Here is a 13,444-nt window from a genome sequence, read left to right on the forward strand (position 1 = left end):
CAAGAGAAGAGAGTTAAGGAAGAGAACCATCTTGACAATGTCCATCAAAAATGAAAAAAGTTTTCTTCACACAGCTGTGGACCTAAAATTGTCAAGCACAAATTCATATAATTAATGAGAAGATAACAATCTCATACACATGCTCTGCAGAACAAAACAATTCTGTACTAACTCTTCCTTTCTGACAAAAACACAAATGTCCATCTTGGACATAAGTAAGTCTGTCCTGTCTGAGGAAATAAGAAAAAGAAAAACCAAACCACAAAAAACCCAGCCTTATTAAAGCTAACTGGAATGAGACATATCCAGGAAAGAATAATGCCCAAGGAGACCTCAGGGTCAGAGTGGGCAGTGAATCAGACATTGACAACGCAATATGGCACGGAAAAAGAAAGCCTGCAAATGTGGTCTGTCATAAAAGAGAGATAGATGGTCCAGAAGGCTCTCATGGGAATACTCTGCAAATGCTCACCGAGATCCTGACCTGTTATTGCCCAAAAAAAAATAAAATGGGGGGGGGGGGGGGGGGGGGAACTCGAGGAAGTTCAAAGAAGAGCAATCAGAACAATCTGCAGGCTGGAAAAACTCAGCTGTGTGGGAAGACTAAAATGGCCAGATAATGTCAGTCGTACCTAAGTGGCTTTTCTGGGTGATATACTTAAGCAGAGTTCACAAATATATGGAAAGCAGAATCCAGCCTCTTTACACTGCTTTAGCAGGTATGACAGAGTCCTTAGAAGCTAAATCTTGTGCTGAAGAAAGATCCACCAACACAGGGACTGCAGGGAATAGCTTGAAGGCTTCCTTAAGAAGCCCAGTACTGTTTTCAAGGATAACAGCTATGCTGTGGAGATGGTGCTGCAGCACTGTAGAAATTGCAGCACAAGCAGCTAAACTGTTACCTGAACTTCTGGTGCTCAGAATATTTAAATTATACTAAAAGCTTGAAATGGTCCAGAAACAGGAGAACACAAAAGTGGCTTAGAGCCAGCACTGACCCGTCCTTACGACAGACAGCAAGCACAAATTGGGGGGGGGGGGGGAGAGAGAGAGAAAGATGACTTCAGATTGACTAGCAGGGGGGGAAAAAAAATAACATCATAAAGGTCAAACTTCTCACTGTGGAGATGGAGAGGCAAATGGCAGAAAGCTTCACTTCTTGCAACATTTGCCATGAATCTTAAGGGGCCAGCAGCTGAATTGCGAGGGGAGTCTTGTCAGGTAAATAATGAAGTGTCAGCCAATTTCCATCTTGTCATTTAATATTTAGATTAGAACACCTAAAACGGGGTAGGGCTGTACAGCAAGTATGTGTGCAAAGGGGCTCCACGAGTCCCACGGCAAAAGCCCCGATTTCAGTCCGGTTTGCATCAAGATTAGTCACAACCTCCTGCGTGGGGAGCCCCCTGGGAAGACGGGGCCCAAGCACAGACAGGCACCCTGCAAAGCCCTCCTCCGCTGCTTCCCATTCACATAGGTATCACTACATGTGACCACCCCCACAAAGTGTCATCTCCATTAATAATTCACTGAAATTCTTGATTCATGAAGTCCAGGAAGTTCCTGGGAAGTGTGGAAAAAGACCAGGTGGGCACCTCTGCTGTCAAGCGAGACTTAAACCCGGCTCTGAGGCTGAGAAGCCGCACCGCACACATACACAGTTCACAATAGGTGCAGCCTCCCCCTCCTCTTTATCCGCTCCCCCTCTTCCCCCCCTTGGATTTTATTCTTCTTTTACTATCACTACCGAGCGATTAGGAAGAAACTGGCTGCTCTCCACCTCAGGCACGGAGCGGCACTCGGGGGGGAAGGGGGGACGCCGTACCACAGCCCTCCCCCTCTGCCCTCCTACCGCATTCACTTGCAAATCCCTGCCCGCCCGGAGGAGCCCTCTCCGCGCCCGCTCCGCGCCTCCCCGGCCCCAGTGCGGCAGCTCCGGCGGCTCCGGCATCCGCAGCGCCGGGGGCAGGAGCGCTGCGTGTGTTTGTGCGAGCGTGTCAGTGAGTGTGAGCGTGTCAGCGAGTGTGAGCGGGTGAGTGTGAGCGGGTGAGCCTGAGTGTGCCAGCGAGTCTACGACCGTGTGGCACCGTGTGCGCGGCTGCTGGGGAGGCAAGCGGGGAGGGAGGAGTTTGGCGCTCCCCCCACTACCCCCTCCCCCCCCCCCCTTTTTTTTTTTTTTTTATTAATCAGGAGCACTGAATGGAAACCAATCAGCTAGAGAGCCCCCTCGGCTTGGGCTGCCTGCATGCTGGAGTTAAAAAGTGCTGCTGGCCGAGCGGGAGCCCCAGTGAGAAGCGGGGAGGCTGAGCGGCGGCGAGAAGGGGCAGGGGAGCCGCGCTGCCGCCGACCCCGCTGAGGCTCGGCCCCGGCACCTCTGCTTGTGGGTAAGGAGATGCGGCTTTGCACTTCTTTAGGAGCAAGTTTCAATTGTTATCCCTCTCCTCCTTCCTCCCCCCCCCCCCCCCCCCCTTTTTTTTTTTTTTTCCGTGCTCATTGGGAATGCTAATTGGGGGGGGGGGGAGGGGGCGGGGGGGGGCAGGGGGAAGCAAGCACTTATTTTGCAAAGTTGGCAGGTGCCTTGCCGAGAGCTCTGCACCCACCGCCGCGCTGCGCTGCGCTGGCTACGCCGGGCTCCGCGGCGTGCCCGCTGCCTCAGGGGCGTGGGGGGCGACCACGTTTGCTGTCATTCCTAAGGCAGGCGAAGGGATGCGGCGTTTTCCTGGGAAATGGTATCGCCAGCAAGACACTTAGGTCGAGGGGAGGTGGTGAGAGCGGGAGGAAAGTCGTGTGTTTGGCAGTTAATAGCAACAACAACAAAAGGAGAAGCCTAATGAATAACTGGAAAATAATCCTAATAAAAATGTGGCTCGGTTTCTTGACACTGCCTACTTTTTGCGAAACGGATACAGGGCAAAACCCTTGGAATCAGGAGCAAAATCCGAGGCAAAGTGCAGTGCTGAATGCAGAGCACAGTTGAAACGAGGCTCTCCCTCAGAGAAAATAAGGGGACAGAGGGGGCAGATCTGGGGACGTTACAGGAATTGACAAATGTGAAATCTTGTTTGGTAAAAGAAGGGGTTGGGGAGTGATGGAGGTGGTAGCAGAAAGGAGGTAGGCGTACATGCATTGTACAGAAGTTGGATAATTGCAGAAAGAAAGTGCAGAATTTGGTTCTCTTGCAAATATTCCTAAGGAAGCGGCAGCATACTTTGTATGTCAGTGAACTGTATCTGTACTCACATGGATAGAACACCTACATGTGCACACAAAGAACACAGCGCACGGGATGTATACTAGAGATGTATTCTTATGCAAAAGGTTGAGTCAAGAGATAATAGCAGTAGAGGTCAGTGGACGTGGAAGGAAGTCTTGCCATTGCTGCAATAAAATCCATATTTTACAGAGAGTTAAATGCAGTACATTGTAAGTGCAAGTGGATGGTCACCCTAGTAATTCCTGATGACATTCAAGGATCAAGAAGTTTAATGACCAAAATTACTCCCAACACGATGGCACAGCTGCTACTTTTATACGAACTGAGAAGATGGGGCACCTTTTTCCCTTGTGTATGGTGTGGGATTTTAAACTTCTGTTAGTACTGCATGGAAGACTTGTGTAGCTAAAATTACAGAGTGTAAGGTCAGTCCTTTCTCCAGATTTACTGTACTTCTAGCACAGCTGGAATATAAAGTACAGTTCCTGTCTATTCAGGAATCTGTGAGGACAGAACATCCATCCTACATGTGTACTTCATGAGCTGTATGCATGAACATACGCACTAGGTGAACACTGCAATCAAGTGCAAGGTTATTTCCATTTCTTTTTGTCATAGAGCCATACCTAATAGCACCTTGGAAATAGCAGAACTCCAAGGAAATAAAATTGCTTGAACATGCAGACCTTTACAGTTTTAATCAAAAGAGACAAAACCCTCCCAGTCAAGATATAGGCTTATGTCATGTATTTGCTGGGCTGAAATCTCTATTATGCAGTCAGTTCTGTGCAAAAGTGCTTGCATATTACTTAAAGTATTCCATAAAATTGATTAACATCTGTTCCTGAGCAATATAATGCAATGCAGTATAATGCTATGGGTAATGGGGCATCCCTATTCTTTTTTTTCCTAATTCCTGTGTAAAGGCAGTAAGTTTGCATATCACAAGAGAGTTGGGTAGGGCTTGGAGGCTTGTGATCGAGATCAAGCAGATTCCTTTATCGTGGATACATACAGTTCCAAAGGCCTGACTGCAATGACACGATTGGATAGCTCCTTTAAACAGCCCAAACATGCTAATAAAAACTGCAGGGCTGAATCCCGTTTTCCTCTCCTCTGAGATGTTATCTGACACAGCACCGGTAAATATATAATCTCATATGCTTCTGGCTTTCAGCTGCACTGTAATCTTTCTGGACATATTTCTAGTGGCTTGCAGTTGACTTCTGAGCTGGGAGAGGGAGGGGGAAAGCAGCTAGTCTTTTCAGAATAATGTAGTCAAGAGGCAGCGATACATTACTCTTTTTTTCAGGGTAAATGGCATTGATTCAGTCCTGTTGTAGTTCACTGCAGTTATCCTCTGCAGCCATTTAAGGAACTGGGATCCCTGTAGGGACTTTTTAGTCCTTCTAGGTATTTTAGATTTCATGCTAGTTCACAGCTCTCACATACATTCATGCCAGCATGCCAAAGATTACATTTATAGACATGGTCATAATTTTCTAACCAAGTTGTTCAGTTAGAAATACACATCTTAACTTCTGACTCTTCCCTCTTTCCCTTCCTTCCTCCCTTGCGCAGCCCTCCCATGCAAAGAGTAACCTGCTGCACTAGGCAGCCCTCCCCTTCATAAAGTTTGCATTTTGCCATCTGCTGTTTCAATAATATTTAGTTGAGAGACTTCCTTGAAAGCAAAACATACATGTTTAAAAAAGTTGTGGATTCTTCTTCCCTCCTTTCTGCTGAAAATCTCGAAACTAGTGCAAACCTGATAGAAGTTAGGAATGTGCCAGCTGAGATCCTGCCAGAGCACCTTCTGTCAGAAAGCAACCCTCTGCTCAAGGGCACACTGGATTCCTTGGGGCAGGATCCTCCGTCCCATCCACTGTCCCCTCAAGTCTGCTACATCATTTTTGCTTGCACGGAAGATTTCAGGACACCAATCTGCTGTTTATTAATAGCATCCTGCAGTAGTTTGGAATTTGGAAGGAACTGCTGTCAGGTTTTCCAGGGGATGCCCGCGCACCATGCTGTGGTCAAGCAGATCTAGAGGTCATAGACACGTATCTGGTACATGAAATGATAGTCTCAGCCTTTTGCTTGACAGAACTTTCTAGTGTGCTGTCTGCTCGTTGTTGACTACTTTTAAACTATGTTCACTTGCTAGTGCAATCTTGAAGCATTATGGCTCAAGATGGGCAGGAAATTGCTTATGGATCTCCTTGGAAATGGTGGCTAATTACTAAAATGAAAGATAGCTGAAATCTATAAAAATGAGTGAGTAGAATTTGTTGAAAACAGCAGGCCCCACTGTGATGGTGCCTCGTCTTGCATAATGGTTGCAATTCCTCTAGTGGCTCTGCTGCAATTATAACAGAATAAAGTAGAATTGGTTTTCAGTATCTTTTGATTATCATAAGCGTGCGAGAAATGCCATGGAGGGGTTGTGCCTTGGAAGCTGGGTGTTAGGGAGACTTCTTCATTAACCCCTTGAAAACCTAGTTAGCTACAGTATTTTTTCTGGTTTCTTCAAAGGCTTTGCATAATTTGGGGTTTATTACTTTTTTGTTTTTCACAACTCACAGAAACAAGGCATCGGCCTTACTATGTTTATTAAAACATAGCTGGGATTACCCTGACTGTCCTGTGGGGCCAAATTCAGGATCATTTCAACAAACATCTTTAAAGTGAGTCCCCCGTCCTCCACATGAAGTGACTGGCTTGTGCTGCTGAACTTGCAGTATAAATACAGTTCTGAAGTTTAAATATGTTCTGGTAGAGATAAAAATCCAGTAGCAGCTGATTTGTTCATGCTGCTTGCATAGTCATGGCAGACCTTTCCAAGGGGTTTGGAGAAATGGCTCTGTGAGGAGGGAGGTGTTACGACATCTCATCTTGTTTCATTGGGGATGGAGAGAGATGTAGAGGGAATGTTTAGTGCCATTAAACTCAGTTGCTATCAGTCCTTACTGGTTAACAAAAGGTACAGAGCAGATTATTAGTCCCTGCCAGAGTTTCAAAAACACCTTTAAGAATGCATAATTAACGCAAAATATCAGCAGATAAAGTAGTCCTCTCTAGGTTGTGCTGTGAGTGATGCTGCAGTGGAACTAGCTGGAGAAAGTGCTGGATAAAAGCATTTTCAAAGTTTTAGTTTGAACATTTTACAATCATTTGGGTTTTTGGCCATAAATCTCAGCCTAACAGCTTCTCTCTTATCCTTCTTCAATGACTGCCCGGTATCTGTTGGGAATCCATCCAGCCTCAGTTTCCTAAGCTTCTCCAGGGCACTGCTGTGTGTCCTAATCCTCCTCACCCATCAGCAGCTTTCCCTATTTCAGGAAGCATTATCCTTCCTTGCACCAGTGACCAGGTGACCACTCAGTCCAGGTGGGGCTGGTTGCCAGCATTGTCTTTCACTATTTATTTTCCTAGCTGTGCACTTGGCAATGAAAGACCCATAGAGATTCTGTGAGTATTTGTATTTACGCTTGTGTTTGTTGGTTAACAGCAGCAGAAGAAATAAGGATAACTATAGCTTAGGACTATTTAAGAGTGGCATGAATTGATGTTACTCATTGGTATGTCTGGTTTCTTGGAGCTATCCATTCCTCGAGTATTTTCTTTTTTCAAAACAGAGGAGTTTTTCCTGCAGGGCTGGAGGGAGGCAACTTGTGTGGAAACTGCAGCTGCAACCCTTTCAGCAGCAGCAAGGAGCAATGCTGATAGGGAAAGGAAACTGCATCTTTCTGGACTTCTTGCAGCCTGCAAGTCTTGCGAGGATGGAAAAGACACGTCTGGCACAGTGTCCTTCATGAGTTATGGTGTTGGACCTCCAAAAAGAAGCTTTAAGCAAAGAAGCAACTGCTTAACTGTGACAGTGCCAGAGCACTTGATAGCACTCTGCTGAAACATCCAAAATTGCCCTAATACTGCATTATCTTTCTTCACACCCAGCCACAAAACACCCTCTCCATAGTCTCCTCTTTGCCAAGTGCACAGACAAAAGACCATATATATTTCCATCTGGTCACATTCAGGAACAGTGCCAACTTTTCTATATTTTAAGTAACCTGTTCAATAATGGCATTATTCTGGTTGGAGTTGTGGGCAAATATTTTATAGATTAATTAGCCCTTCTTGTCAGGATATACATCTGAAAGTGCTTCCTTCTAGCCAGAATGTGACTGTTAGATTTGATTTGTAACATGAATACCCATCCTAACCCCTCTGCTATTCCTCAGTGACACTCCACAATGCACAGAAGAGTGCACCTCATGAATGAGATTGGTCCTGTACTATCTGGGTACCTTAACTCCTCTCAACTGAACTAATTTAATTATCTTGCTGTAATGTTTACAGCTGCCTGTGAGATAATAGCTAGTGTATCTTTCCAGCATTCCCACTTCTGCATCTAATCACAGAGCCAGAGCAGGAGGACCTAGGAGAAGGGTCAGCAGGAATTGAAAATTAGCACAGAAATGAAACACTAGTTGACCTTACCCAGGTATTGCAGGTATGTGCTTGTGTGGCTGTGAGGCAGAGCTGCCTACTCCCTACCTGTTGCATTTCAGTTGTCAATAGCATCTATAAGCACAAGGGCTGCTTAATCAACATGATCATTTAGAATGTAGCTCTGCTTTGGAATGAAGGGTAAGACTGGACTCAAAGAAAACACTTGCCTTTGACATTTACTCAGAGCATGCTTTGACATTGACTTCAGAGGTCATGGGGATTCAGACCTGTCCTGTGTGTGGGGTGGTGGGGTAGAAGGAAAACCATGTGTGCCTGTAGGTCCCAACCAGCATGCAGATCACATGCATCATGGTGACCAACCTCTGTACTGACAATCTCACCAAAGGGAAAGCCCTCTCGTCCATCATCCCCTCCTACTTCCAATACATTAACAAAATTAAAAGCACAGTTGCTTTAAGTTTTGCCTTAAGCATTCAGGTGAAATCTCTTTCTTTGCTGAATTGATTCTTTGAGTGCCTGGTGGTTTGTAACCTTAAGGCGTAATTAATCTGGCAATCATTATTTGACAAAAGCATCTTCATGGACAAAAAGAAAACTAAACAGGTTATAGTATCCTGCCAGAAAAAAAAGCCAACACTATCATTGTGAGATGCTCTGGACATTTGGAAATCTTATTTCAAGTGAAGAACAAAGCATAGTTGATCAACATGGAGCCTTCATTCCAAAACTGTTCATGTGTTCCACAATATCTGAAAATTGTGTCTTTATCACACAGTCCCCCTGCAAGACTGGCCTGTATAACTGGCCTTGTTCTAGAGCAGGGAAAAGCAAATTACAGCAGGGATGAGTGACTTGGGTCGCTGGAGGAGGCCTTAGCACAGCAGGGATGCTGAACCAGGATCTTAGAGCAAGTACAGCTTGCAGTCAACCCTGCCGCCTCTCTGCTGCTCACTTGAGTTGTTGGAGCTGATCAAAGAATGGTCAGAGGGAAGAGAATCAGATTTGGATCTCTTTTTTTCATCCAAAAGAAAGCCAAGTATTTTTCTCAAGGACTTCTTGGATCCTCTTTGACACTCTCTCCAAAGAATTTTCTGAATGTTTTTTGCTTGTTTGTTCCGCCCTGTTCTGTGAGGAGGGGAGGGTGGAGGCTGGGTAGCTCCAGAGCCATCTGTGACGAGATTGAGTGTCTTACTCCCGGGAGAAAGTAATCTGAGCTGTCCCCAAGCAAGGTGGTGATGACCTTCCTCTCTGCATTGGCCCAGTTGGACTGGCCACAGAGTTTCTTTATGATTCCCTGCCTTGTCCATTCCCACCTACTTATGCCTGTGGGAGAAAAGGGGATAAAAAAGCCTCATAAAAGGCTGCCTTTTCTGCATGCTGCTGCCCGTGGTTTGGGGCAGCCAGAGGTCACATCACACTCTCTCTTGTTCACATCCATGCCTGTATGAATTCATTTCAAAGCACCCCTGCTCTGTAAACATCTAAGGAGCAGTATTCCTAGTGCATAGATATGAAGCTGAGTCAAAGGGAAGTTACTTGAATAAGGACATGGTATACACCAATACCCCTGGCATGAGTATTGATCCTAGTATAAATAAAGAGAGAATTGTGAAATCCTAAGGAGGTGGCATATACCAATACCCCTGGCATAGGTATTGATCCTAGTGTAAATAAATAGAGGAAGAATTAGAAAAACACAGAGGAAAAAACACTAATCAATTTCATAAGTTATATGTCAGGATTGGATCCAGATAGTAACCAGGTTCTGAGCCGTGTGCTACCTACGATGCCCCTAATGCTTTTGGAGCTGGCCTTGCAAACTGATCAGCCACTACAAGAATGAGCCTATTTCCTCATTTTCACACTCTGAAGAGTGCTCTGGCAGATCACAGAGCAGGAATACATAGAGTTAGAATTCCTTTCAGGGAGTAAATTCCTTTTTTGAAATTGGTGCTCAATTTAGTTGTCACTACTGAAAGGGAAAAAGATGCAGAAGCAACTTTCAAGCCTGGCAGCCACATCCCTTTAAGCAATTCTTGCTGTGCCAACCAGTTTTATAAACCTCTGTATTGCATCTAAATGCCATTTAAGTCTAAATAATATGAATGCCCTGCTATGGTATTTCACTTCTCACTGCTGATAATCACCAAGATATTTCTGCTATAAACAAAGCAGTGTTCTTCTCTATGCCTTATCATACCTGATCCCAAAGAAGTTCACTTTTAAACTTACCAATAAACTGTACTGAGGTCCACAAGCCTGAATACTTAGGTGCCTTTCTGGATCAAGACATCAGGACACTACAATGAAGAGTTTACAACCTTGCAATGATTTCTGTGGTGACCAAACATCTAATAATTTGTGTACTTGATCTCCCCAAATAGTAGACAAGGAAAAGTGGGGATGGAAAAAAATAAATGTAAGGAATGATCATTATTTCCCATCAAAGCTCCTTCACCAACATAGCCCTGGCTCATTTGTGCAGCATGGAGATGGATTCTCTGCTGTCATTCTGCTCCCATCAGCAGCTGGGACATTTGCAGCAAGGATGCAAAATATTTGACTGAGATTGTCACTTGCTGTCTGGGTCTGCTGCAGCATAGCAGGAGCATCTTCTCTTTGTGCAAGTGTCACTGTGTGTTACATCTCTAAAGTCAATTCTTTCTGGTGCCTGTGTCTTCAGGTCATCTGTACATAAGAGGAAGTAGTGCAGAAGCACCCAAGGAAAAAAGCTGGCCCAGTGTATCTTATTTATTAATATTTACACTGTCAGTCTATTCTAAGCAGCTTTGAAATTCAGTGCTTTTCAGAGCAGGGTTTCCCATCAGAAACAGAGGTATGCATTCTGGTTTGTAGAAAGAGTTCCTCTTCCTCTTGGAAAAGCAAAACAAAACAAATCCACAAAATCAGGCTCCCTCTTTTCTCAGCATAGAATTTGTATTATTATTAAATGTATTCCTACAGGGTAACATGTTAGGGTGTCTTTTGCAGGTTTTCTGAATTGGCTCCTCATTCGCCTACTGTAATTCACTTGTCAGATATCTCAAAGCTACTTGATATCACAGTTACTTTAAGGTATGACAGAGTTTTCCTTAGCAACAGGTTGTAATTTCAACCAGGCTGGTAAATGTGAGGTCAGAAGCTGGTTGCAGCAAATCTAGGAGGTTAGAATACCTTGCACATCCTTGTTCTCTGTTGCAGCACCATTCTGAAGCCCGGATAAAGAAAAGTAAATACTGGCCTTGCTCAGGAACAAAGAGGTTTTGCCCTCTTGGAATGGCTCACTTCATGTTAAGAGTATTTTCTGTTCATTACAGAGATATTTATGTTTGGTCAAACTGGCATTAAAACCATGCCTCATGCGATGCAGGCATCTCAGGTGCAGATTTTGTTTCGAGCCCTGACCTGACCAAGTATCTGTTACGTCTGAGAGGCTGTGGGTCACTGACAGACAAACGTGCTGGAGCAGTGGTGCTGCTGGGGGGTGGGGAGGGTGGGAGTTAAGCAGCAAGCATCCTGACACAGGCAGGCACCCTGATATGGGTGGCATTGCAGCCCCAGGAGGCAGCTAGGAAGCTTCTGGAAGCTGACCTTAGAAACAGCAAGGACATAGACTAGATGGCTACCCCTGATCACAGCTTCAGTCAGTGTTTCACTGGGGCCAGGTTGGTGTAGTCCAAAACACCAGAGATCTTCAGTTAAGTCCCAAACAGTGTGGTTTGCTACCATGGTGTTAGAAAGTACTAGATGGTGGCAGTGACAGCAGTTTTCAGCTGTGGAAATGGTGGGGTGAGCAGAAGGAGGAGATAGCCAGTTTCAAGTCCCATTGTTCGCTTCCTTCAAAGGTGGCACGGTGGAAGGTTCGATATATATTATATGTATATTATATGTATACTACTGATGGTGCAGGACACATGCCAGCATTATTTATGGGATGTATTATTTAAAGGTGAGGCTCAATGGGTCTCTGGATGACTTGATCTGGTTGAGGATGTCCCTGCTCACTGCAGGGTGGTTAGACTAGATGATCTTTAGAGGTCTCTTCTGACCTGGATGATTCTATATAACCTGGATGATTCTATATAAAGGGTATAAAGGGTAACAAGGACATGTTTTCAGGCACTACCCAACTTTCTGTATTCTCATTCTTGCACTGAACTGTTTCATTGTCATCTATTGTTTTTTAAGGTAACGATCCTTTGCCCAGCTCTGTGCACATTACACTCATAGAATTGTTCAGACTAGAAAAGACCTTTAAGATCATCGAGTCCAGCTGTTAACATAACACTGCCAAGTCCACTAAACCATGTCCCTAAACGTCATGTTGCCTCTGGGAAGACAAGGTGTGCCAGGAAGCCAAAAGTTCAGTAGACATCAGTGTGTTGGAAGTAGGTCTTTGTCCTCATATGATGCATCACAGGACTGGATGAGCTCGCTCTGCACTTGCTGTTTTACCATTTTCTCCTACTGCTCAAACACAGAAAAGAGACCAGGCAGGATTCAGCCACAAGCTGGGATAGGATGAATTATTGTAAATAACTGAGATGAGCCATTAGAAATAAGTTGCTAATGTAAGCAAGATTAACTTGATGTGCTGCCTGAAATGAGATATTAGAGATGATAGGGGAGAGAGAGAAAACTTTTCATTTACATGGAAACAGGACTGATTAATTAAGCAGTAACGAACAAGGAACCTTGCCTTGAATTGCTATGAGGCTTGCAGTGTTAATTTAACACAAAATACAGCTCCCAATTTGTTATTAAATTAAAATGGCTTTTAAAATTGTTTACTTTTTTTTTTCCTCCTTATCTGCTTCTGTGTGGCAAAATGATTATTCTGGCTAGTTAAAGAAACCAATCAGAGCAACAGAAAGTGTAGATTGAAGTGGGCAAAGATTGTACTGTTGTGTAATTAAGAAATATACACTAATAACCATGACATCATGAATAAGCACTTCAAAGTAGTAAGTGTGCTCTGTATTGCATATTAAACCAAACAATTAGCATTGCTAACAAGCTGCTCTGGACGTACAGTGAAAGGGCACTGCACTTAAGGAAATTAGGTGTGGTTTGGGTTTTTGTTTTTTTTTTTGGTGTGGGTCTAAAGATCACAGAATCACAGAATTGTCAGGGTTGGAAGAGACCTCAAACATTCACCAGTTCCAAGCCCCCTGCCATGGGCAGGGACACCTCGCACTAGATCAGGTTGCCCTGAGTCCCATCCAGCCTGGCCTTAAAAACTTCCAGGCATGAGGCTTCTATCACACCTATGAACCTGACTGACAAATATTATTAAGGAATAATAAGAAAATGTTCTTTTTCTTCTTTGTTTCCCCTTTGCTTGTAATTTTCAAAGCAGTTTTAATTTGGCAAACTTTGTGGTTAGCCTGTATAAGGGAACTTTTGCTATTCCCATCAAAGTATATGATGGAAATGTGAAACATGTCTGCTAGACAAATCCCATGGAACAACAGGGAAAATAACCTTGCTTTTTTAGCCTCAAATGAGTTTTTCTCTTGACAGGAATGATTCTATGTAATTTATTGTAGGATAGCTCAACAGTAGCAATTTGTCACGCCTTGTCATGTAATTTGATGGGTTCGTTTCTTGAACGAATTATGGATTATGGATTACCTCTGTATATCAACAACAGAGCGGTATCATTTATATAAGTATTCCCTTAACTTTTCCTTCCTCTTCCAATCCATTTTCCCTCATACAGAGATGACTTTTCTCCCATCTAATCTTTCTACT

General features: G+C 44.2%; 1 protein-coding gene across 5 annotated transcripts in view; it reads left to right on the forward strand.

Annotated features, from left to right (window-relative positions):
* Positions 1 to 2,004: 2,004 nt before the first annotated feature.
* LOC137452513 (cadherin-6) overlaps positions 2,005 to 13,444 on the forward strand; it is a 116,442-nt gene continuing 105,002 nt past the window's right edge. For 4 of the 5 annotated variants that reach the window (XM_068160984.1, XM_068160983.1, XM_068160986.1 and 1 more), the window contains exon 1: positions 2,005 to 2,384. The gene's annotated coding sequence lies outside the window, so the exon portion shown is untranslated. The remainder of the gene's footprint in view (positions 2,385 to 13,444) is intronic. The other variant, XM_068160985.1, reaches the window with a different exon arrangement.

Source organism: Melanerpes formicivorus, unplaced genomic scaffold (assembly GCF_026170545.1).
Source record: "Melanerpes formicivorus ecotype bairdi unplaced genomic scaffold, bMelFor1.0.p_v2 SCAF_55, whole genome shotgun sequence".
NCBI classification, from domain to species: Eukaryota; Metazoa; Chordata; class Aves; order Piciformes; family Picidae; genus Melanerpes; species Melanerpes formicivorus.